This window comes from Anser brachyrhynchus, assembly GCF_964034855.1.
Source record: "Anser brachyrhynchus genome assembly, chromosome: 1".
NCBI classification, from domain to species: domain Eukaryota; kingdom Metazoa; phylum Chordata; class Aves; order Anseriformes; family Anatidae; genus Anser; species Anser brachyrhynchus.
Window position 1 is genome coordinate 121,619,059 of NC_137694.1, and position 18,451 is coordinate 121,637,509.

Here is an 18,451-nt window from a genome sequence, read left to right on the forward strand (position 1 = left end):
CTTTCTAAAATTATTTTCGCTAAAAAAAATAGTTTTATTTTATTTTTATTAACTAAAAGGAACTATTTTTGTATTTTAGCATTTTACACACAGTTTTCAATTTGAGAATAGTCTGACCACTGCCACAACTGGCTGAGCTACAGAGATCAGAAAAGGGAAAAACCTACATATATATATATACTTTTTTTCCTCAGTCAAAGTTTGGAAAAGGTTCAGCTGCAATTAAGAAGCTGCATTTTTCTTCTGGAAGGTTTGCAAGTGAGGCCAAATTCCGAGGGAACAAAAATCCTCCCTTCCCCTGAGCTAGGGAGGAAGTTTAGGTCTGTGCTGCAGTGCAAAGTCCATTCCTACGCAGCATAACACACCTGCTTGAGGTATTCTGTTAGCAGCTAAACCTGCCGAGGTGTTCTGTGAGCAGCTAAACGTGCAGACCTTGCCTCTCTTTCCTGCCCACAGAAGGCATGTTTGAGTAATGATAATACTCAGATAAGCAGGTATTTCCTCCTATACATATTTGCTTTCTGTGGGGTGTGTGGCACCATGTTTCCTTTAAAACAGCAGTCTCAAAACTCCCTCTTCCTTGGATCACTCTCTAAACTCCCCGCTTGACAGTGCTGCTTGGACTACTTTGACTCAAAATAAATTTTGTTTTTTTTTTTTTTTGTTTGTTTTTTTCAGATTCCATGTAAAAATCTTTATTCTGCTGAGTATTTTACATATCTGAAGTACATGCCTGAAGAGGTGAGGGGAAGGAGAGCTCTCACTTCTGGCTGCGGAGGGCATGCAAAAACATGTGGCTTTGCTGAGGGCAGCAAGAGTGCTTGAAATCACTTTGCAGCCCCATGATGTTCAGAAGTGTCTCATGGTTTCTGGCTGATGCTCAGCCCCTCCACAGAGCCAGAAAGCACGGTGGCTGTTCGTGCAGAGCAGGTCCTTCCTCTGCCATCCCACCATCAGCCTCTTGGCACTGCTGTGCTAAAGTAAGGCGTATGTTGGGTCCCAATGCCCTTGGTGTTGACAGTCTGCCTCCTGCATATATAGATAAGGATGGGCAGCAGAGGTGTCCACTGTAAATTAATTTCCTGCTCTCCCCAGAGCTGGTCTGCTGTTGAGCAGCCATTTGCTCCTCATTTCAGGACGGTTCCCCATCAGCTCCCATCACGGCCACAGTTACTTGGGCTGCCCATCCTCGCAGCAAGCCCGGAGGAGGGGAGCCACCCCGAGCCTAGTTTTGTCCCTGCTGGAGTATTGCAAAGTCACCAGCTCAAAATCTCCTCCCAGTACAGCTGAAGCCTTGGGTAAATATTGGCATCTCCCACCATTAACTTCTGTGTGAGAAAAAGGCCTGGCTTTGCAATCTAATTGTGAAAGAGCTTGTTCAATTCTCTCTGTAATATTGCATAACTGAAGCTGAGTGCAAAGGGAAAACAAGTGCATAAGTCTGTATTTTCCCTCATGCGTTAGCTTCAGAGAAAGGACATGGCTTCTATTACATCTCTGGCTGCAACAGATGGAGTAAGATTTTTTTTTTCCTGCCTATGACTATAACTTCTTAAAAACTGCCTTCCCAAGTTGATCAAGCAAGTCATGAAAAATGGCCTGTTTATAAAAATGATGATTCTGATTGAGTTAAAGCACTGTAAGGCAGGCAGCACTGTCCCTAAAGAGAGAAAAAGAAAGGCTTTATGGAGAAATATCTTGTTTTCCTAATAGCTTGGTATGGAAACAAGTTTATAAAACACATTAAAATTCCCCAGGGGCTTCAGCACTGCAGTGTTTCTAAACAGTTACATTTAGCTTGACCTTACAATTGTCGGATAAGAAAAGATTGCCTTCTTTTTAGCCCCAGGAATACCATACTTGGCATTTATGTAGCACTTTAAAACTTAAAAGCTCTAGATCAGCAAACCAAGAATCATTGTGGCCCAAACAGGGCAGCAGATTCAGACACCTTTACTGTCCCCTGGGTGATGCCCCTTTCCTGTCTGCCTGAACAGAGAGCCTGTCCGGCGGGGGTCTTGCCTGCTAGGGTCAGAAATTGTCAGCTGTGTCCCAGCAGGATGCTGTGAGATGCAGGCCAGTCCAGCTAAACCAGCCTGGTTCATGTGGGCCACAAGGAAGGAATTTGATTTTGATCATAAGCAAAATAATATTAAGGATCTTTTCTTTTCTTTTTTTCTTTCTTTTTTTCTTTCTTTTCTTTTCTTTTCTTTTCTTTTCTTTTCTTTTCTTTTCTTTTCTTTTCTTTTCTTTTCTTTTCTTTTCTTTTCTTTTCTTTTCTTTTCTTTTCTTTTCTTTTCTTTTCTTTTCTTTTCTTTTCTTTTCTTTTCTTTTCTTTTCTTTTCTTTTCTATTTTCTTTTCTTTTCTTTTCTTTTCTTTTCTTTTCTTTTCTTTTCTTTTCTTTTCTTTTCTTTTCTTTTCTTTTCTTTTCTTTTCTTTTCTTTTCTTTTCTTTTCTTTTCTTTTCTTTTCTTTTCTTTTCTTTTCTTTTCTTTTCTTTTCTTTTCTTTTCTTTTCTTTTCTTTTCTTTTTTCTTTTCTTTTTTCTTTTCTTTTTTCTCTTCTCTTCTCTTCTCTTCTCTTCTCTTCTCTTCTCTTCTCTTCTCTTCTCTTCTTCTCTTCTCTTCTCTCTTCTCTTCTCTTCTCTTCTCTTCTCTTCTCTTCTCTTCTCTTCTCTTCTCTTCTCTTCTCTTCTCTTTCTCTTCTCTTCTCTTCTCTTCTCTTCTCTTCTTCTCTTCTCTTCTCTTCTTCTTTTCCTTTCTTTTCCTTTCTTTTCTTTCTTTTCCTTTCTTTTTGTTACGACGATCATATTTTGGTAATTGTTATCTGCTTTTAAACCTCACTGAGATCTGCATTCCCACCTCCCACCAGCTTTATATGCAAAGTACTTGGAAAAAAACATGGAAAGGAGAGGCAGGGAACAGTTATTGGGCAAGCTGGAGAGACCAGACCCTATCAGGTTCTAACATGGTTCTGAGTTTCATACTCTCTCCTCTGTCTCTTGCCGTCCTCACTAATGCCTTAGGATTTTTATCTGATTATTTTAACATAGCAAATTAATGGGAAAACAGCTGAAAGTAAGGCTAGAAGGAGAGATTTCTAAATGTCGTGACTATAAAGACACAGTGCTTTATTTCCTTGATCAGCGTACCAAGGCAGAAAGTTCCTTACTGGCTTCATAATTGCTAAAGACATGCTGTGCAAGTGAATACTGTATTTTATTTATCAGAAAGTCAGTCAATGTCCATCCAGTGTTCTCATGCACACACAGAAAATAATATTTGCATCCAATAGGGTCAAATGCGGACATCAGGGTGGTCCTGAGGGTCTCATCACTTCCTCCATCAGACCCCTACCAGGGAAGCTGCTCACCTTCTGCCCCTGAATGGCAGAGCGTGGTGGCAGTAGGCTGCCTCAGGCACGAGGGAACCGCTGCCTCCGAACTGGGAGAGCCCATTGGATACTGGTGGGGCTCCAGGAAGCTTCAGGAAGCCCAGGCACCCCCTCCATAAAGAGGGGAATGAAGTCAAAGGAAAGTGTGTTTTAAAGAGAGTTCGCCCTGGGAAAACAAAATAAGGGTTAATATTAATAAATAATAATAATAATAATAATAATAGCCTTCTAGCACAGCCAAGAAGAGTTTAGTTAAACAAAACCAGTCCATAGTAATATGGATATGTCTGCCATTCTACAGTCTTTGTGGCTAGACTTTGTACCTAATTTTCACTCCAATGTATGTTTTTTTTTTTTAATTTTAATTGTATATTTTAACCATTATTTTAGATTTACAGCAACTTAGAACACTGGGCTCTCAAATGGTGGTGGGAACCTCTCAGATGTTAACTCAATCTGGATATTAACTTTCAGTTATAATACACTGTTTCACCCAACTGAACCATTACACTGGATTTTTTAAAACAAAACCTACCATTGGGGGGGAAAAAAAAAAAAAAAAAAGCTCTTTTCATATTAACCTCATTTTCCAGATGTAAGATGCTATTTTCCAAAAACAACGGGTATAAAAATAAAAAATTGCCACATCATTTTATTCATTACATAGCACTTAACTCAGAAGAATAGGCATCAGCTATAGATTTAAAAACTCAGTAGATCCCTGGGAGCTGCTATGTAATCTTAGAAACGCAATTAGGATTCAAAGCAAATTTTAAAATCAATGTTCCTTATGACTCATCAGCAGCAACTCGCTCCACAGAGGAGAAGGCTGGCGAAGAAGTTAGCTGACAGATGCCTCTCCTGTAAGGTTGCTCAGGGCAAGCAACTTCGCAAAGCGCTGAGTGGCCCAGCGAGAGTGGGGCTCTCAAGTTTGCTCTCGGACCTAGCAAACTTGGACAGTCTTCTACAGACCTACGGGAAGTTGCAGCTTATCTTTTTCCATACATAGCATGAGCTTGTTAGTCAGCCTTTCTGTAATCATTTCTTTCCACAGCTGTGTCCTTTACATTATAACAGGGCTGTGTAAATTGTGTAATTTGTACTCAGTTTTTCCCTTAAGTGATGTTGGTTGCCCTCGTGTCATTCTGAAAGGACTGGGTGCAGCCGCTCTGTGGGTGGGGAGGTGGGTGCAAAAAAAAGGCATGTTCTTAATGGAGCACGTCGTCTCAGAGAGGCTAAAACCAACATGAATCCTCTGCATTCAGTCAGAAAGTGGAATTACGCTGTTCTTGCATCTGATTATCTATCAGTGAAAAAGCAAAACAAAATAAAACAAACAACAGCAAGGAGGACCTTCCATCAATGTACAAGGAAGTCTGTAGTCCTGGCCGGGTGCTCCCCATGACAATGGTGTCTCTTGTTGCTGAAATAACTGTGAGCTGACCGTAGCCAACGGAGGGTTTCAGTTTAGCACCTCCTGCCACCGAACATATACAGCACACTCCATAGCGGAGCGTGCCACCAGGTCACAGAAAGACACGAGCCACTGCTAGGCCTCGCAGGGCAGGCAGCGGCTGAGACCAAATCCTCCTCCCAGAGCTGGCTTCTCTGCCAAGGCATTGCAAGCGGGGGGCCTGGCAAGGCTGAGGTGCTGTCGGCGGGTCACTTTGCAGGGGTCTGCAGGGATCTGCACCTCCCCACCAGCCTCCAGGCAAATACAGGGCGAGGTTCCTGCCTCTGCGCTACCGCAGACAGGCCTGAGGCCTCGCATTCAGGGAGACGATGGATTTCACTTAAATGTCAAGGAAGAATCCCCAAAGAGGGTAAACTGGAGAGGAAAATGGTCTGTTACTCTGGCATGCTTTATCTGGAGGTGTCTCATACAGAGGGATTAAGCTGGGAAGGCTTACTATGGCTATAAAATCTAGCAAGGCTCCATGGGCAGATGTCGTTGTCATTATTCAAAAATATAGCATCCTAAATCCATAATCCTTTTGAAACAGTGCAAATTCAGTGCTGTCCTAAGCACAGGAAAGAAGTGTTAGGTTTGCTGACTGGGGAGACGGGCCATGAAGCAGGAAGACAGAGGACAGCTGTCCCTCCCTCTCAGGGCCTGGATTAGGCCAGGGCACATTGAGCTGGAGCAAAGGCAGATGATATCTTTCTGTTCGTGAGCCTGCCTGGCTGTGCGCATCCCCTGGAAACTCAAATTAGCATTTCAAATGTGCACAAGCTCATGATGGAGGAAATCCGTGGCAGGATCCCAGCGCTCCTCCAACAGTCACACTAGCGAGCCGGCTCCCAGGCTGTGCTGGGAGGAACGTCCACCTGGCTCACCCTCATGCTGAGGCTGGACCCACGGCAGAGAGGAGCTGGGGCCTCCCAGAGCAGCACCTCCATCCCCTCGGCCACCCCGCGGGTCTGGATGGGGAGGCAGGAGCAGAGCGGTGCCACGGGAGGACAGAGTCCCTCCTCCTGGCTTAGACAACCACCATCATCAGAGGCAACTTCTGCCTTGGGATGACTGATGCTGCCTGAGGACAGGGGTGAGTGGAAGGATTTCCTAACAAGACCAAGATTGCATTTGTTTTTACCACCAGTAACCTTTATTTCCCCACATTTCCTCTCTGGCAAACAGATGATGGCAATGTGTAAGAGTGTGATGAGTGAGCTGAACCTCTGAAAGCAGACTCGACATGTATGTGGGGATGTGGGAATCGAGTTTTGCAGTGGAGGAACCTCAGGAACACGGTGCCGCATATCTTATTTATTCACAATGTATGCACTGCCAAGGCCTCATGCTGGTATCGGCTTCTTGTTAGCTCTTCAGCAGCTCACCAGGCCCCAGCTGGCAGCAGCTAATTGCAATCAGCAGGTGAGAAATGCAGCATCTCGGCAGAGGAATTGGCTCTGGCTCTGGGACATGTTCTGGGAAATGGAGAGCGCCTGGAAAAAGAAAGGGAGATGCCATAAACTTGAGCTTCTGTGAAAAGCACTAGTTGAGAAAGACAACAACGCACAGGACAGATCACACTTGCTTTTAGTGGAAGTTATAATGGAGCGATTTAATGTTAAGAGATGGGAAGCTTTTGAGCACTCACCTCTGGTGCTTTCTAGCTGCCGTCAAATATCACTTGATGCCTTTGCAACGTGGCTTTTTTTTGCAAGGCTGTGAGCATCCTTTTGAAGCTTAAAGGTCAGTGAGGTTACAAAGAGTATCTTGCCCCTGGGCCAGCAGCTCAAATATGTCCAGGGTCTTGTGGCCAAGTCTGAAAGGTGCCTGCTGGCATTGGTGATCTGCTGGTGGTCTCAAGCAGCAGGCAATTTTCCTTTTCACCATGGGTGTTGTCTGGGAAACTGGGATGCCAAAGCCAACTCATGGCAAGTGTGTGCTCTGTGTCCCATAGCAGTGGCTATTTCCAGCTGATTTTGTTTGGCTGAAGAGACCTCTGCCACCACATGAGTCAAAGCCCCTGGCAGAGGTGGTGGTGATTAAATCTGTGAGGAGAATTTGCTACTTTCTCGCCCTGAGAAGTAGATCCTTGGGTGTCAAGGTTGAGTCACAAAAGCTGAGAAACTTCCCAGGCAGCAACATCAGCTTCTCCGTTGATAAATCTGAGAGGACTTCCATTTCCATGGCTAGCAATATAGTATCTTGACAGGTGCTCAGTTATCACAGCAGTAGGTATGTTACAAGACACAGAAAGCTATGGATGACGGATACATGTTTCACCAGCTCTGCATTTTAGAAGGGTATTGTGAACTCAGGATTCCTCTGAGGTAGGTGAGTGAGCCATTTCTAGCTTGTTTAATCAATGGGAATGAAGATTTCATTTCTGTAAAAAAATGACACTGCCCTCTTCCAAAAGAAATTCTGCGTAACCTCGTAGTAGGGATAGCCAGTATAAAGGATATGTAATATTAGTGTATCTGCTGAGCAGTGGAACAAAGGCTGCATGCAGCCACTTAAATGAAAAGACATTGAGCAGCCTGCGAACAATGGGAGAGATACCTGGATTTTTCTAACGCAGGCAGCATGTCTGTTTATTTGTTTGCAATTGTGTCAATGTTATGGGATCATCAAGGGCAAATTCTACTAGATACAGATCAGTTCATGGGCAGAAAAAGCAATTAGTGCTTTATTATCATCCCGTTCATATGCAATTAAAATGGAGTCGATTCCCCTTCAGATAAAGATGCATAAATAAGTCGAGGCCATGATTTGGGTCCTAAAGTAGACCAAGTTATGCTGAAAGTCATAAAAGATCACCTATCAATTCAGTCACTCAGGCTGAGATGCTGCAGAAAGAGGTGACTGAGACAAGAAAAACGCTTGGGATATGGGAAACCAAATACTGAGGCAGTATGTATACAGCATTTCTGTTGCTGTTTCAAAACCCCATTTTAATTGCTGTGGGTTTACAGATTAATGAAACAATATATTTCTTCCAAAGAAACATCTGTTTTGTGGGTAATTTTAATCACATCCTGGAGACAACCTCCCATGGGAGTTCATCTGAGTTGTCAAGTAACTTTTTTAACAAAGAGCAAAGATAGTCACGGGACTGTAGCTAGAAGAGTGAACAAGTGGAAACAATTGTGACAGTCCATTCTGTGCAAATTCAGTGCAACCCTGTCCCTTGCATGGATAGCTCAGAATAGAGGAAAAGGGTCAAGAACAGAGATCACTTTGTCACAAGAATACAGCTAGTACCAGTACACGTACAGTTGCAGACCATCAGCATCAGCATCTGTGGTGGTTTTACCCTGCTGGACAGCTGAACTCTACTGTGACTGCTCTCTCACTCCTCCTCCTCAAAGAAAAGGGGGAGAAAATACAACAGAAAGAGCTCAGGGGCTGAGATAAGGACAGGGAGATCACCCACCAGTTATCGTCACAAGCCAAACAGACTCAGCATAGGGAGATCCCCACATCCACTGTCTTCCACCTCCTCCCTCTGAGCAGCACAGAGGAACAGGGAAATGTGGCTGCGGTCAGTCCCTGACGCTTCGTCCCCGCCGCTCCCTCACGGTCCCTCCCTGCCCCTGCTCCACGCGGGGTCCCTCCCACGGGATGCCGTCCTTCCCGAACTGAGCCTGCGGGGGCTGCCCACAGGCAGCAGCTCTTCCAGCACTGCTCCCACACGGCTCCGTACCACGGGGTCCATCCATCCCCCAGGAGCAAACTGCTCCAGCACGGGTCCCCCACGGGCGGGCGGCAGCTCCCCCCAGACCCCCTGCTCCTGCGTGGGCTCCTCTCCACGGGCTGCAGCTCCGGCCCGGGGCCTGCTCCTGCGGGGGCTCTCCATGGGCCGCAGCCTCCTCCAGGCCACATCCACCTGCTCCACGTGGGCTCCTCCACGGGCTGCAGCGTGGAGATCTGCTCCGTGTGGGACCCATGGGCTGCAGGGGGACAGCCTGCTCCACCGGGGGCCTCTCCCTGCACAGGCCGCAGGGGAACTGCTGCTGCCTGCCTGGAGCACCTCCTGCCCAGCTGGCTCTGCTCTGACATGGGGCAGCTGCTGGGCTCTGCTCACAGAGGCCACCCAAGCAACCCCCCTGCTGCCAAACCCTTGCTGCATAAACCCAGTACATCATCGGACACTGCTGTTGCTGACCATCAGCCGGTGCAAAACAGCAATGTGCATTTGAGGCACCCCAGCGGCCAACCCATTAAGCAGCTTATTGGAGCAGTTTGGGTATGCCGGTTTGAGCCAGCTTCCACTGTTGAAATTGCTGGCAAATGGCTGGAGCCAGGCGTTTCTTGGGTCAAACTAGATATTGGTCGCTTAGCCTGACATTAATTGTCCCAGCAATCACACACTGTAAAAACAGGCTTCTGCCTGTCTGGGGTAAACAGCACTAGTGACACTCCCTAAAAATCAGACAACCTGTCTGGTGAAAGCTTTTAGAGCCTTTCACAAGCTGCACAAGGGCACATAAGTGATCAAAGGCGGTAGGGTGGGTGCATTATTGTTCTCATTAGAGCATCATCTGCCCACTTATTGCATCAAGAAGCCAGAAAGTCTTCTGTCTGGGGAAAAAAAAAAAAAAAAGTGATCTTTATTAACATATCAGGTACTAAGGGATTGAGTATGGGGGTGTTGTGGATGTGGCCCTCGCTGAAGTTTGGCTGAAAGGAGCACAGGGGTGAGGGCTGTAGCAGGGAGCATCCACAGGAGCCCAGCACGTTGCCACGGCCAGGACTCCTTGGGGCACCACAGCTGCCAGCCTGGGGCCCTGATTTTCTGACTGTTAAAAGGACATCAGCTCCCCAACATTTCGCTAGAATGAAGAAACACAGACTCTTGCCAGACTGCTAATTTTTGTGCATAAAAAGAAATATATCACTGTCTTAGACATGCTTCCAGCCACATATTTATTTGGTAAGGGGGATTGATTTTTTTTCCCCCTCTTCACTTACTTAACGGCCTAGATCCTATCGTCTTTGAAGTATGTGGTTTCTACAGTACAGGATCAAACATCTCAGCTGCTCTTGAATTAGGAGAAACCCACACTGCTGTCCCTCAGCATGCAGCCATCCGTCTCCTGTCCTTCTAATGGACAGGTTAATAGTTTTGGTGGTGGAAGACATCCTAATGCAGACAATTCTATTAGGTGAAGGGCAGGAGCGTGTGAGCCATTCATTTACAACAAAATGTGTGTCATAACAATCAGTTCATCCCATGGCTGCCAGAGGCCAGGACTTTGGCAGACCCTATGCAGTGACTAGCTGGTAACCCTAGTTTTGTGCCAGTCAGGGAGTGCAGGTCACAGCACCGTGAGCAGCTCTGTGTGCCGGCTCCATCCCTGATGGCACCAGCTGGTTACAGGAACAGAAGCAAATGGGGTAACACAGCCCTGCAATGCTCCAAGGAGCTGTGTGTGCTACACTTGATGCTCTCCTCACCTGCTAGGAAGGCTGCAGCATTTATGTGAACAGGGGTGGCTATTCCACTTCTGAAGCACAACTGAAGTTTGGAAGTCTAGGCAAGTGGCATTTGCCCTATCCTGAGACAGACTTGAGTTGTCTTGAGATGGACATCTCTCGACTCTTTGGTTTCTCAGGTGTAGCACTCCTTGGAGGGAAGAGAATTGGGGAGGGCAGAGGAGCAGTGGTCAGGCTGTCTGGATGAGTGAGAGTGCCAGAGGTACTGGGAGAGGCTGCCCAGAGAAGCTGTGGATGCCCCATCCCTGGAGGTGCTCAAGGCCAGGCTGGATGGGGCTTTGGGCAGCCTGGTCTGGTGGGAGGTGTCCCTGCCCATGGCAGGGGCTTGGAACCAGGTGGTCTTTAAGGTCCCTTCGACCCCAGACCATTCTGTGATTCTGTGATCCCCAGCCTGGACGCCTGCAAAAGCCTCTCCTGCAGATCGCACTGGATAGCTTGGATTTAGCCCACGGCGGCTCACTGAGCTCCAGGGCAGGCTGGGATCCAGGCGCCTCAGCAAGTCTGGGCTTAAATTTTTCTAGGTTTTTGAAGTCTTACTGGCCACTCCTTTTCCTTTGTGTCTATAGATCAGGCAGAGGACACAGATGGTTTATCTAAAGAGAGGGCAGGCTAGCTGCTTGCAAGGCAGTGGACGGGTGTCGTTCTGCAAGGAGCAGTGTAACACTGTCAAATCACACAGCTAGGCAGTCCCCCGGGGAAAGCGAAAGCACTGCCGCTCCCATGCAGCTCTGATCTTTTACTAAATCACATGCAAACACACACAAATTGGGTAATTAGATAATACTTGGATAGCTGGCACTTTCTTTGTATTTAAGTGACACAGATAAGATCAGGGAGTAAAAGCAGGAGAACCTCCTTCTTAAATCATCCTAGGGGTGCAAAGCAATGCCCCAAACAAGAAAACCTAGTTTTCAGCCATGTGCCTGAGCCTTCAGCCAAACAAATAGTGCAAAGTCAGCAAACATACACAGGAGAGAGCAGGGTAAGTAACTAGCACAGGCTACTCCAGCAGCCGGACCTACCAGGGCAAAGAAAAGCTAGAACGCATTGCTTGTGTTGCATCAGATGGAGCTAAGCCGAAACGTGAGGAAGGTGCATAATCAGCTTACCCAAAGTTGTCTTTTACTTCTCATTCTTTAAGAAGAAAGAAGCTTTTTTTTCCCTGTCTAATAATGGCTATACCCAAACTGTAAAGCTCGTGGGGGAACAAGTGAGATGCTATATTATTTCAGTGTGGCAGACATCACTAATTACTTTCGTGCCTTGTAGAATGTCAATTTAGTTGAAAAAAATAGATCAAGCTACTCTTAAGTACAGTGATTAAAGTGATCAAAGGCTCGTAACAGCACAGAGAGTGCCACAAGGTTGTAGCTGTGCTCTAAAGCCTGCATTTCATGAAGATAGCAACAAGAGTCAAGGAGACATGTAAACATGAGCACTTTGCAAATGTTCACACTCAATTCCAAAAATCATCCCAAATGTGGACTTTTGTATTTAATATCGAGCTTGAATCTCAAGTTATGTTTTTCCAAAGCAAAGCAAGGCTTGCAGTGAGAGGTAATATTCTCGCTTCTGATCTATGGTCATCTTGGCTACAAAACACCATTGTGCCATTATTGCAGAGGCTTGTTCATATTCTGATACATAAGGAAATCCTGCACAGGTTTAAAAGGACTGGGCCAACTTCTGTTTCAGCATTCAAAACAGGCTTCAGATGTTCTTCTAAACCCCACACAGCCATCCACCTATCTATCTGGAACAGAGGAATGGATCTCACTGCTTCACTATATTTAATATTTGTCTTCACAATGCTACTACCTGGACCAAATGCTGAGTACCTCACCCACACATGAGGAACAAACCCACAGAAAAGTCAAAGCCTGGACTTCTTGTAGCTCTCTTTAGGCACCTAGGAGAAGTGCTCAAGCTAGCAGACTAAATATTCTGCATAGCCCATGGAAAAATACAGGCAACACAGGAGGGTAATTACTCAGGCTCTCAGATCCCTTTACTGGCCTTCAAGGTAACCTAGCTTCCTAAATTAGACAGTGCTCCTCTTACAGGAACTTCCACAGAGACAGCAAGAATCGGGTGCAATAAACCCAGACCTAAGTGATACCAAGAGCCTCTGGCAGATCAAAAATTACATCCCCATTTCCTTGGGTCCTAAACTATTCCATGATAGTCAATTTATTTTGTTGTTTTGACTCCTCCACGAACAAGCTGGCAGACGATCTCCTCTTGGAAATTCATCCAAAATAAAAATCTGCAAGAAACAAGCAGATGAAAACTGTGAGAAGTTACAGTGTCCTTAAGGACTCTTCTGTGTTGCCCACAGAAACGAGAGAATCTGTGATAAGTTCAATACACTTGGAGTTAAAGCTATAACTCCACATGAAAGATAATTTGCTGATTTCATAAAGAAATCTCCCAAATGAATATTATTTTGCATGAGATCATTTATCTAAGCAAGCAGAGCCAAATAGGTATTCAATGGATGTAAGCCAGACCCCTCTAGACACTGATGCATTACTTTACAACAGAACTAAATTTAACCCGTCCTACCTAACAGGGTATTTGATAATCAGGATGTCTTTGAGGAATTTCAAATGAGTGCTTCAGTTCTTGGCCTTGCATTTCCTCAGCAGATGAAGGGGGCAACTCCACACAGTTTTCACAGAGGTCACCGGGAATTCTGGAGGAGTTAAGATTGACTGATGGAATGCACACAGGGGTTGTCTTTGGCATTCCCCTGAAGTGTTGCAAGATAGAAACTCACTTTCGGTCTGAAATCTGTGCAAAATTGGACCTCAAGATGCATGGTTACCTGACCATTGCAAGTAACATTGTCATTTGTGCAGAAAGGGAGACTGTAAACAAATCAGAAATGAGCAATTTTAGAATCTTTTTTTTTTTTTTTTTTTAACAAAAAGAGCTGTTTTTCTCATTTGCATTTTCTGTCCTGCAAAATCTAATTTGGGAAGAGACAATCCTCCTGCCTTTAGTTTCTTACCTAGAAACTCTTTTTTTCACAGAATGTAGGCAACATTCCTAGCACACCTCTACTCATCACTGAATCATCTGGAGTCACTCCTGTTATTCCTACACATCTTCATCTTCAGGAAGTATTCATTAAGGTAACTGAAACACTGCTGAATCCTCACCACGTGTTACTGTGGGAGCTCCAGGCTCTCTGTGTAGCATAAAGACACTGGCCATACCAGAGAACTCCACAAGAGTTAATGTTTTGGTTGCAAAGGAGAGGAGGGGGGAGGTTGGTGATTATCAGTGGTTTCCTCTCTATTGCTGTACAGCGTGGCAATTAATTCAGAATTATGAGAACTCCCCTTTTTCCTTGGCCACTGTTGCAGGCATGGACACTTGTAGGTATATGCCTGCCAGCATGTATGTTTTTGAGGTATATGACAAGGCGTCTCCATTGCTGGTTGTTCTGCTACCAAGAAAGGGAGGACGCTTTTTCTTTCCTGTATGTGCAGCTAACAATTCCAGGAACTCCAAGTCCCCTCCCATTTCCCTTTTACCCTTTCCTGGCTCTTTTCCTGTGGGATTTGATAAAAACCAGCCCGAGGTACAGCTCATTCTTCAGAACATTAAAACCTTGGCGTGAACAGGCTCCAAGAGAACAGAGATGACCACAAAATTCGGATAGCCCTAGGAGTGGGAAAGCTGGGGTCCAGGCAATGGCTGGGAACGGTGGGTGCCACAAGCGTTCCTGCTGGTTGTGTGCGTGAAGCTGGAATAGATGCTAATCTGTAGCAGTTATGCTCTAGTTGTGTTTTTGTATTGCAGCTCTACATCCCTTCTAGAGGGCAGAAAGCAGGAACAGTGCTGTGAGAACTGCAGGGAAGGCTCCATGGTTTTGCTCAGGTGCTTCGTGTAGCCCCGGTTAGGAGAAGAGTTTCCTTCCGAGTGAACCAATTGCCCCGACTACCCGAAGGCTGTCCTTCCCACATGGATCCCACGTGCACGCTGAGAGCAGGGCCGGGAGCAGAGCCCCGTTTGATACCGTGATAACCCAGAGCAGTGATGCCCAAAGTCCCTTTGTCACTGCTCACCAGAGCACGGCGTGCAGGTCGCGGCCACGCGCTGGGGCACTCCTGTCACGTCAAGTCACCGCAGCCAGGGGGAAGCCAAGTCCCTGCACTGGGACTTCCACGCAAACAGTGTGCTGCTATGGTCCCAGTGATGCTGCACCACCTTTCCCCAGCTCAGCACATGGCCTTCTGGGCATTTATCACACCAAATGGGCAAAAGAAGGCAGGAAAACAGTGTTTTCACAGCCACCTTTGGCTTTGCAGCATGTAGGTCACCTGCAGCCCGCCTGGCTAGACGGGGTGCTCCAGGTTTTGTATTCCTGCAGCTGCCCGCTGGAACATCGCCAGCCCCCTGCTGCCCCACAAGGCAGCTTCGCTTTCCTGTTAAAAGCTTATTTTGCCTTATTTAAAGCTACAAATTAGCAGCCAGGCAAACACCCCGGTGTCGGCCCCTCGCAGTGCTCAATTTCACAGCAAGGGGCAATAGGAAACAGAGGAGCAGAGAAGAATGCTAGGAAACAAAACAAAATAAAATGTTATATGAGTCCTAGCTCCCTTGCCACCCGCATTGTAAGATTGCTCAGCCCTCCGTAGCTTCTCAGTCCGATGGGTATGGCAAGAGGTGTGTCGGTGTTATCAGTGGTCCAAAAAATGTGCACAGGGTTTCCAAGTAACCCACAGGACTGTGCTGTATGCCCTGTGAGAAAGGAGGCACAATTCTCATTCAAGAGGTGAACAGTGAGGGCTGCCAGAGCTGTACCTCAGATCTCAGAGCACAGAGAAGCTCAGTTAGCCACTGCCAAACAAAAAAATGCATATATAAAAGTGTCACTGGGCAAATTATTTGGGAATAAGGAAGAGGAGCTGTGTGGTGTTCAGCAGTAAACACAGAAATATTCAGCTTTGTGGAAGTTTCTGCAAGAAGGTTTTGTCGAAGCTAGCAATTAATCCAGATCTCCCACATACCTCCCCAGTGCTTAAATTGCAAGAATATACTTGTTCCCTAATTGCAAAAGAACACGAAGGATCTGTGAATATATCTGACAGTCGGATTGCTGAGTGTTGGCATAATCAGAAAAAAAACCCCTTGACTGCAAGCTTTCAAGTGTCCAGATCAGCTCTGGAGTTTGGAAAGCAAGAGTGTAGGAGGAGGGAAAAGACAGGTGAGGAAACAAGAAGTATCTCGGAGTGCTTGTTGCCATGCCAAGCTGCATTTTTTCTTCCCCTCCACCGAATCAGTTAATTTAGGGAAGGTGGTCTGGGTTCAACTCATTGATTCCCGAATGCCTCATAATCCATTTTTAATAAGGAAAAATTTGCATTGCCCTCTAGAAAGGCCTTAGTTCAAGAAGGTCTGAGTGTAACCCTGGAACATATCCTGGCAGGGTTATGCAACCTTTGCTCATGCTGCTGCCCTCAGGTCAAGCAGCCTCTTCGGAAGAACCATTCATTGCACTCCCTGCAACGCGCACCTTTGATGTGGATGTCCCTTTTGTAGTGCCTCCCCTTCAGGGATCTCCAAGACCCGGATAAATATTAGTTATTAAACTCTAACATAGTCCAGTGAAGTGGTCTGTGGTTTCTCTCTGCCACCTGAAGAGGGGTGGACAAGGGTGCCAAGCTGGCAAGTGCTTTGCACAAGATTGTTGGTGGAGCAGAATTGGTGGAATGCAGTATTGACGGAAACACAGCATCCTGCCTTCAAAGTCCTGCCCTTTGCTGAAAGAGCTGCAGTTTTGACACTGCCCTGTCTTTAAGACACCACCAGAACTCGTGTGGCCTTTGCCAAGCCTCCCATTTCCCTGCCATTTCATCCACTAACTTTAAATCGGTGCAAGGAAAGGAAACGTGGATTTGTTCCCAGACCGAGCCCGCACGGCTGGCATCTCAGGACCCACCTACAACAAGAGGCAGTGGGGAGAGGGTGCGCAAGGACTGCCTGCTGGGCGTGATGGTGTATGGCTGTGGTCAACATCCCTTGGCCTCTGCACTGCTCGGGAGGGGACCGTGCCCTGCTGCCGTGCCCCTGCCGCTGTGGCCGCAGCATGAACTCTCAGGATTATGTTAGCTTGTGCCATTCTTGTGCAAACACAGGCAGAGAGATACCCAGGGACAACGGGGAAGGACCTGAGGAGGTGAGCAAAGCACAACCACGAAGAGCCCTGCTGTCCACGAGTACCTGCTCCTCCTTTCCTGAGTGCTGCCGTGACAGCCAGGTCCCTGCCTGCTGAACGGGGGCTGAAGGTGCCCCCCAGCAGGCAGCTTGCCACTGCTCTCCACTGCTATCGGGCCATCTCCTGCCGAGCACGAGCCCTCCCTCGGCAGCACACCGCCGCCTCCGTAAGGCATTCACCTGCTGTCTGCCTGCTTGCCCTGCCACCCCGATAACATCGCCACCGTGACCTTGAAATCCTTCTCGCGAGTGCCACCCCATCTCTCAGCGCTGGGAAATCAGACGTGCCTTCCCTCAGCACCGCTCCCCACCTTTTCATTCCCAAAGAAAGAGACGGGGAGGGAGCGAAGTTTTTCCCTCTGCAGCTGTGGCTCAGTTTTCAGCTGCAGCCTGGCAGGTTGCTCGGCTCTCCAGCCTTATCACCCAACACCACCTTAATGCATGCAGCTACGCCGGGTTACTATTAGAGACTGATATCACCGGCACTGCTGGCTGGGGCTTTTAACCCTAGGTGAACCAAAATCTCCTCTATGCCACATCCTCAGTACTCCCCCCGATTTCAGAGGATATCAGCTATTATTGTTTTCAGAGTGGCCTTTTGCAAAGCAGAAAATACGGTAAGTTCGTTATGTCAGAGGAAGACAAAGAGAAAAGTCAGCTCTTCTCTAGGACCAAATCAATCAGTGGGTTACCATGCACGGAGTGACCGGCAGCTCTGGCCCTCTGGCACTGTCATTTATTCTCCAGTCTCATCGCTTTGCAAATATTGCATGTCGTGCTTTAAAAAATGTATATATAGACGCAACTAGATGGCTATATTTAGTGCAACGATAGGTATGGAAGCACTTCTTTTTTTAGCTTCTCTTGGTATAAATATAGAGACACGGGAGATTCAAAGACCCCTGAGCTAAGCACCTGCTCCACAATAAGCATCCCCCAGTTCAGGCTCCCCTAACCCCCCCTCTTTAGCAGACTGGCCCAGATGTGAGGAAGGGAAGTATTACCAGCTTTGTGAGACCCCCAGGCTTTCTGGGACACTTCCATCCTGGCAGACTGGGCAAACTGGGCAAACTGGGCAGCTCCAGAGCATGGGACTGAGCACCATCCCACAGTGGTATCACTGTTTTTTTCTGACTGTTATCAGCTGTCTGATAAAAGCTGTTACTTGTCCCTGCGGATCTCACTTTGATTTTACACTGGCTCACCAGCAGCACAGACCTACGAATGGCCTGTTATAAATACACCATAAAAATAAACATCAGCTTTTTTTTTTTTTTTTTTAAACACCACTGTCCATTTATATTGCTGTTCTCTATTTTTTATGTTTGGTATCTGCTGGTTCATCCAGACACAAGCATGCTCGCGCACGCACAAATCAATTAGCGCAAATCAATTAGCACACCCTCTTTCCTGTGTCAACGTGATTGTTCCTCAGGCAGACGCATTTCACAGACCGGTGACACCTCCGCAGCTTGCTTTAGATGCTGAGGGTAGATGCTTCACACATTGACCTCAAACCTACAAAACAAACAAACAAAACAAAAAAACCACTCTGCTCTGCAAAACGCTCACACTTCGCAGCAAGTAATAAATGCAGATCTCACCAGTGAGCAATACAGGGGATGGGTCTCCCTGTGGGAAGGAGGCTTGGTCTGGCTGGCCTGGGTTGGGAGATGCAGACAAGGCATAAAGCTGTAGCCGGCAGCAGCTGCAACAGAGAGGGAGAGGCATTTTGGGATCTCGGAGGTGTGGGGCTGCCCTGGTCTGTGGTCTCCGTGGGGGGACAGAGGCCACTGCCTGGTGGCAACGCAGCCACAAGCACGCACGTGGCAGAGCGCACGTTGACCTTGGTTGCAATCGAGCGTTTTTGTGGTTCACTTGA

At 46.8% G+C, this 18,451-nt stretch overlaps 1 long non-coding RNA gene across 2 annotated transcripts; it reads right to left on the reverse strand.

Moving 5' to 3' along the window:
- Positions 1-3,937: 3,937 nt before the first annotated feature.
- On the reverse strand, positions 3,938-18,068 carry LOC308199636. 2 transcript variants are annotated; one of them, XR_013954788.1, is made up of 3 exons: positions 17,972-18,068; positions 6,494-12,607; positions 3,938-6,338 (listed from the first exon to the last, which is right to left on the reverse strand). It is a non-coding gene; the product is annotated as an uncharacterized lncRNA (long non-coding RNA). The 2 variants fall into 2 exon arrangements; XR_013954789.1 differs by lacking the exon at positions 17,972-18,068 and adding an exon at positions 16,750-17,523.
- Positions 18,069-18,451: the final 383 nt, after the last annotated feature.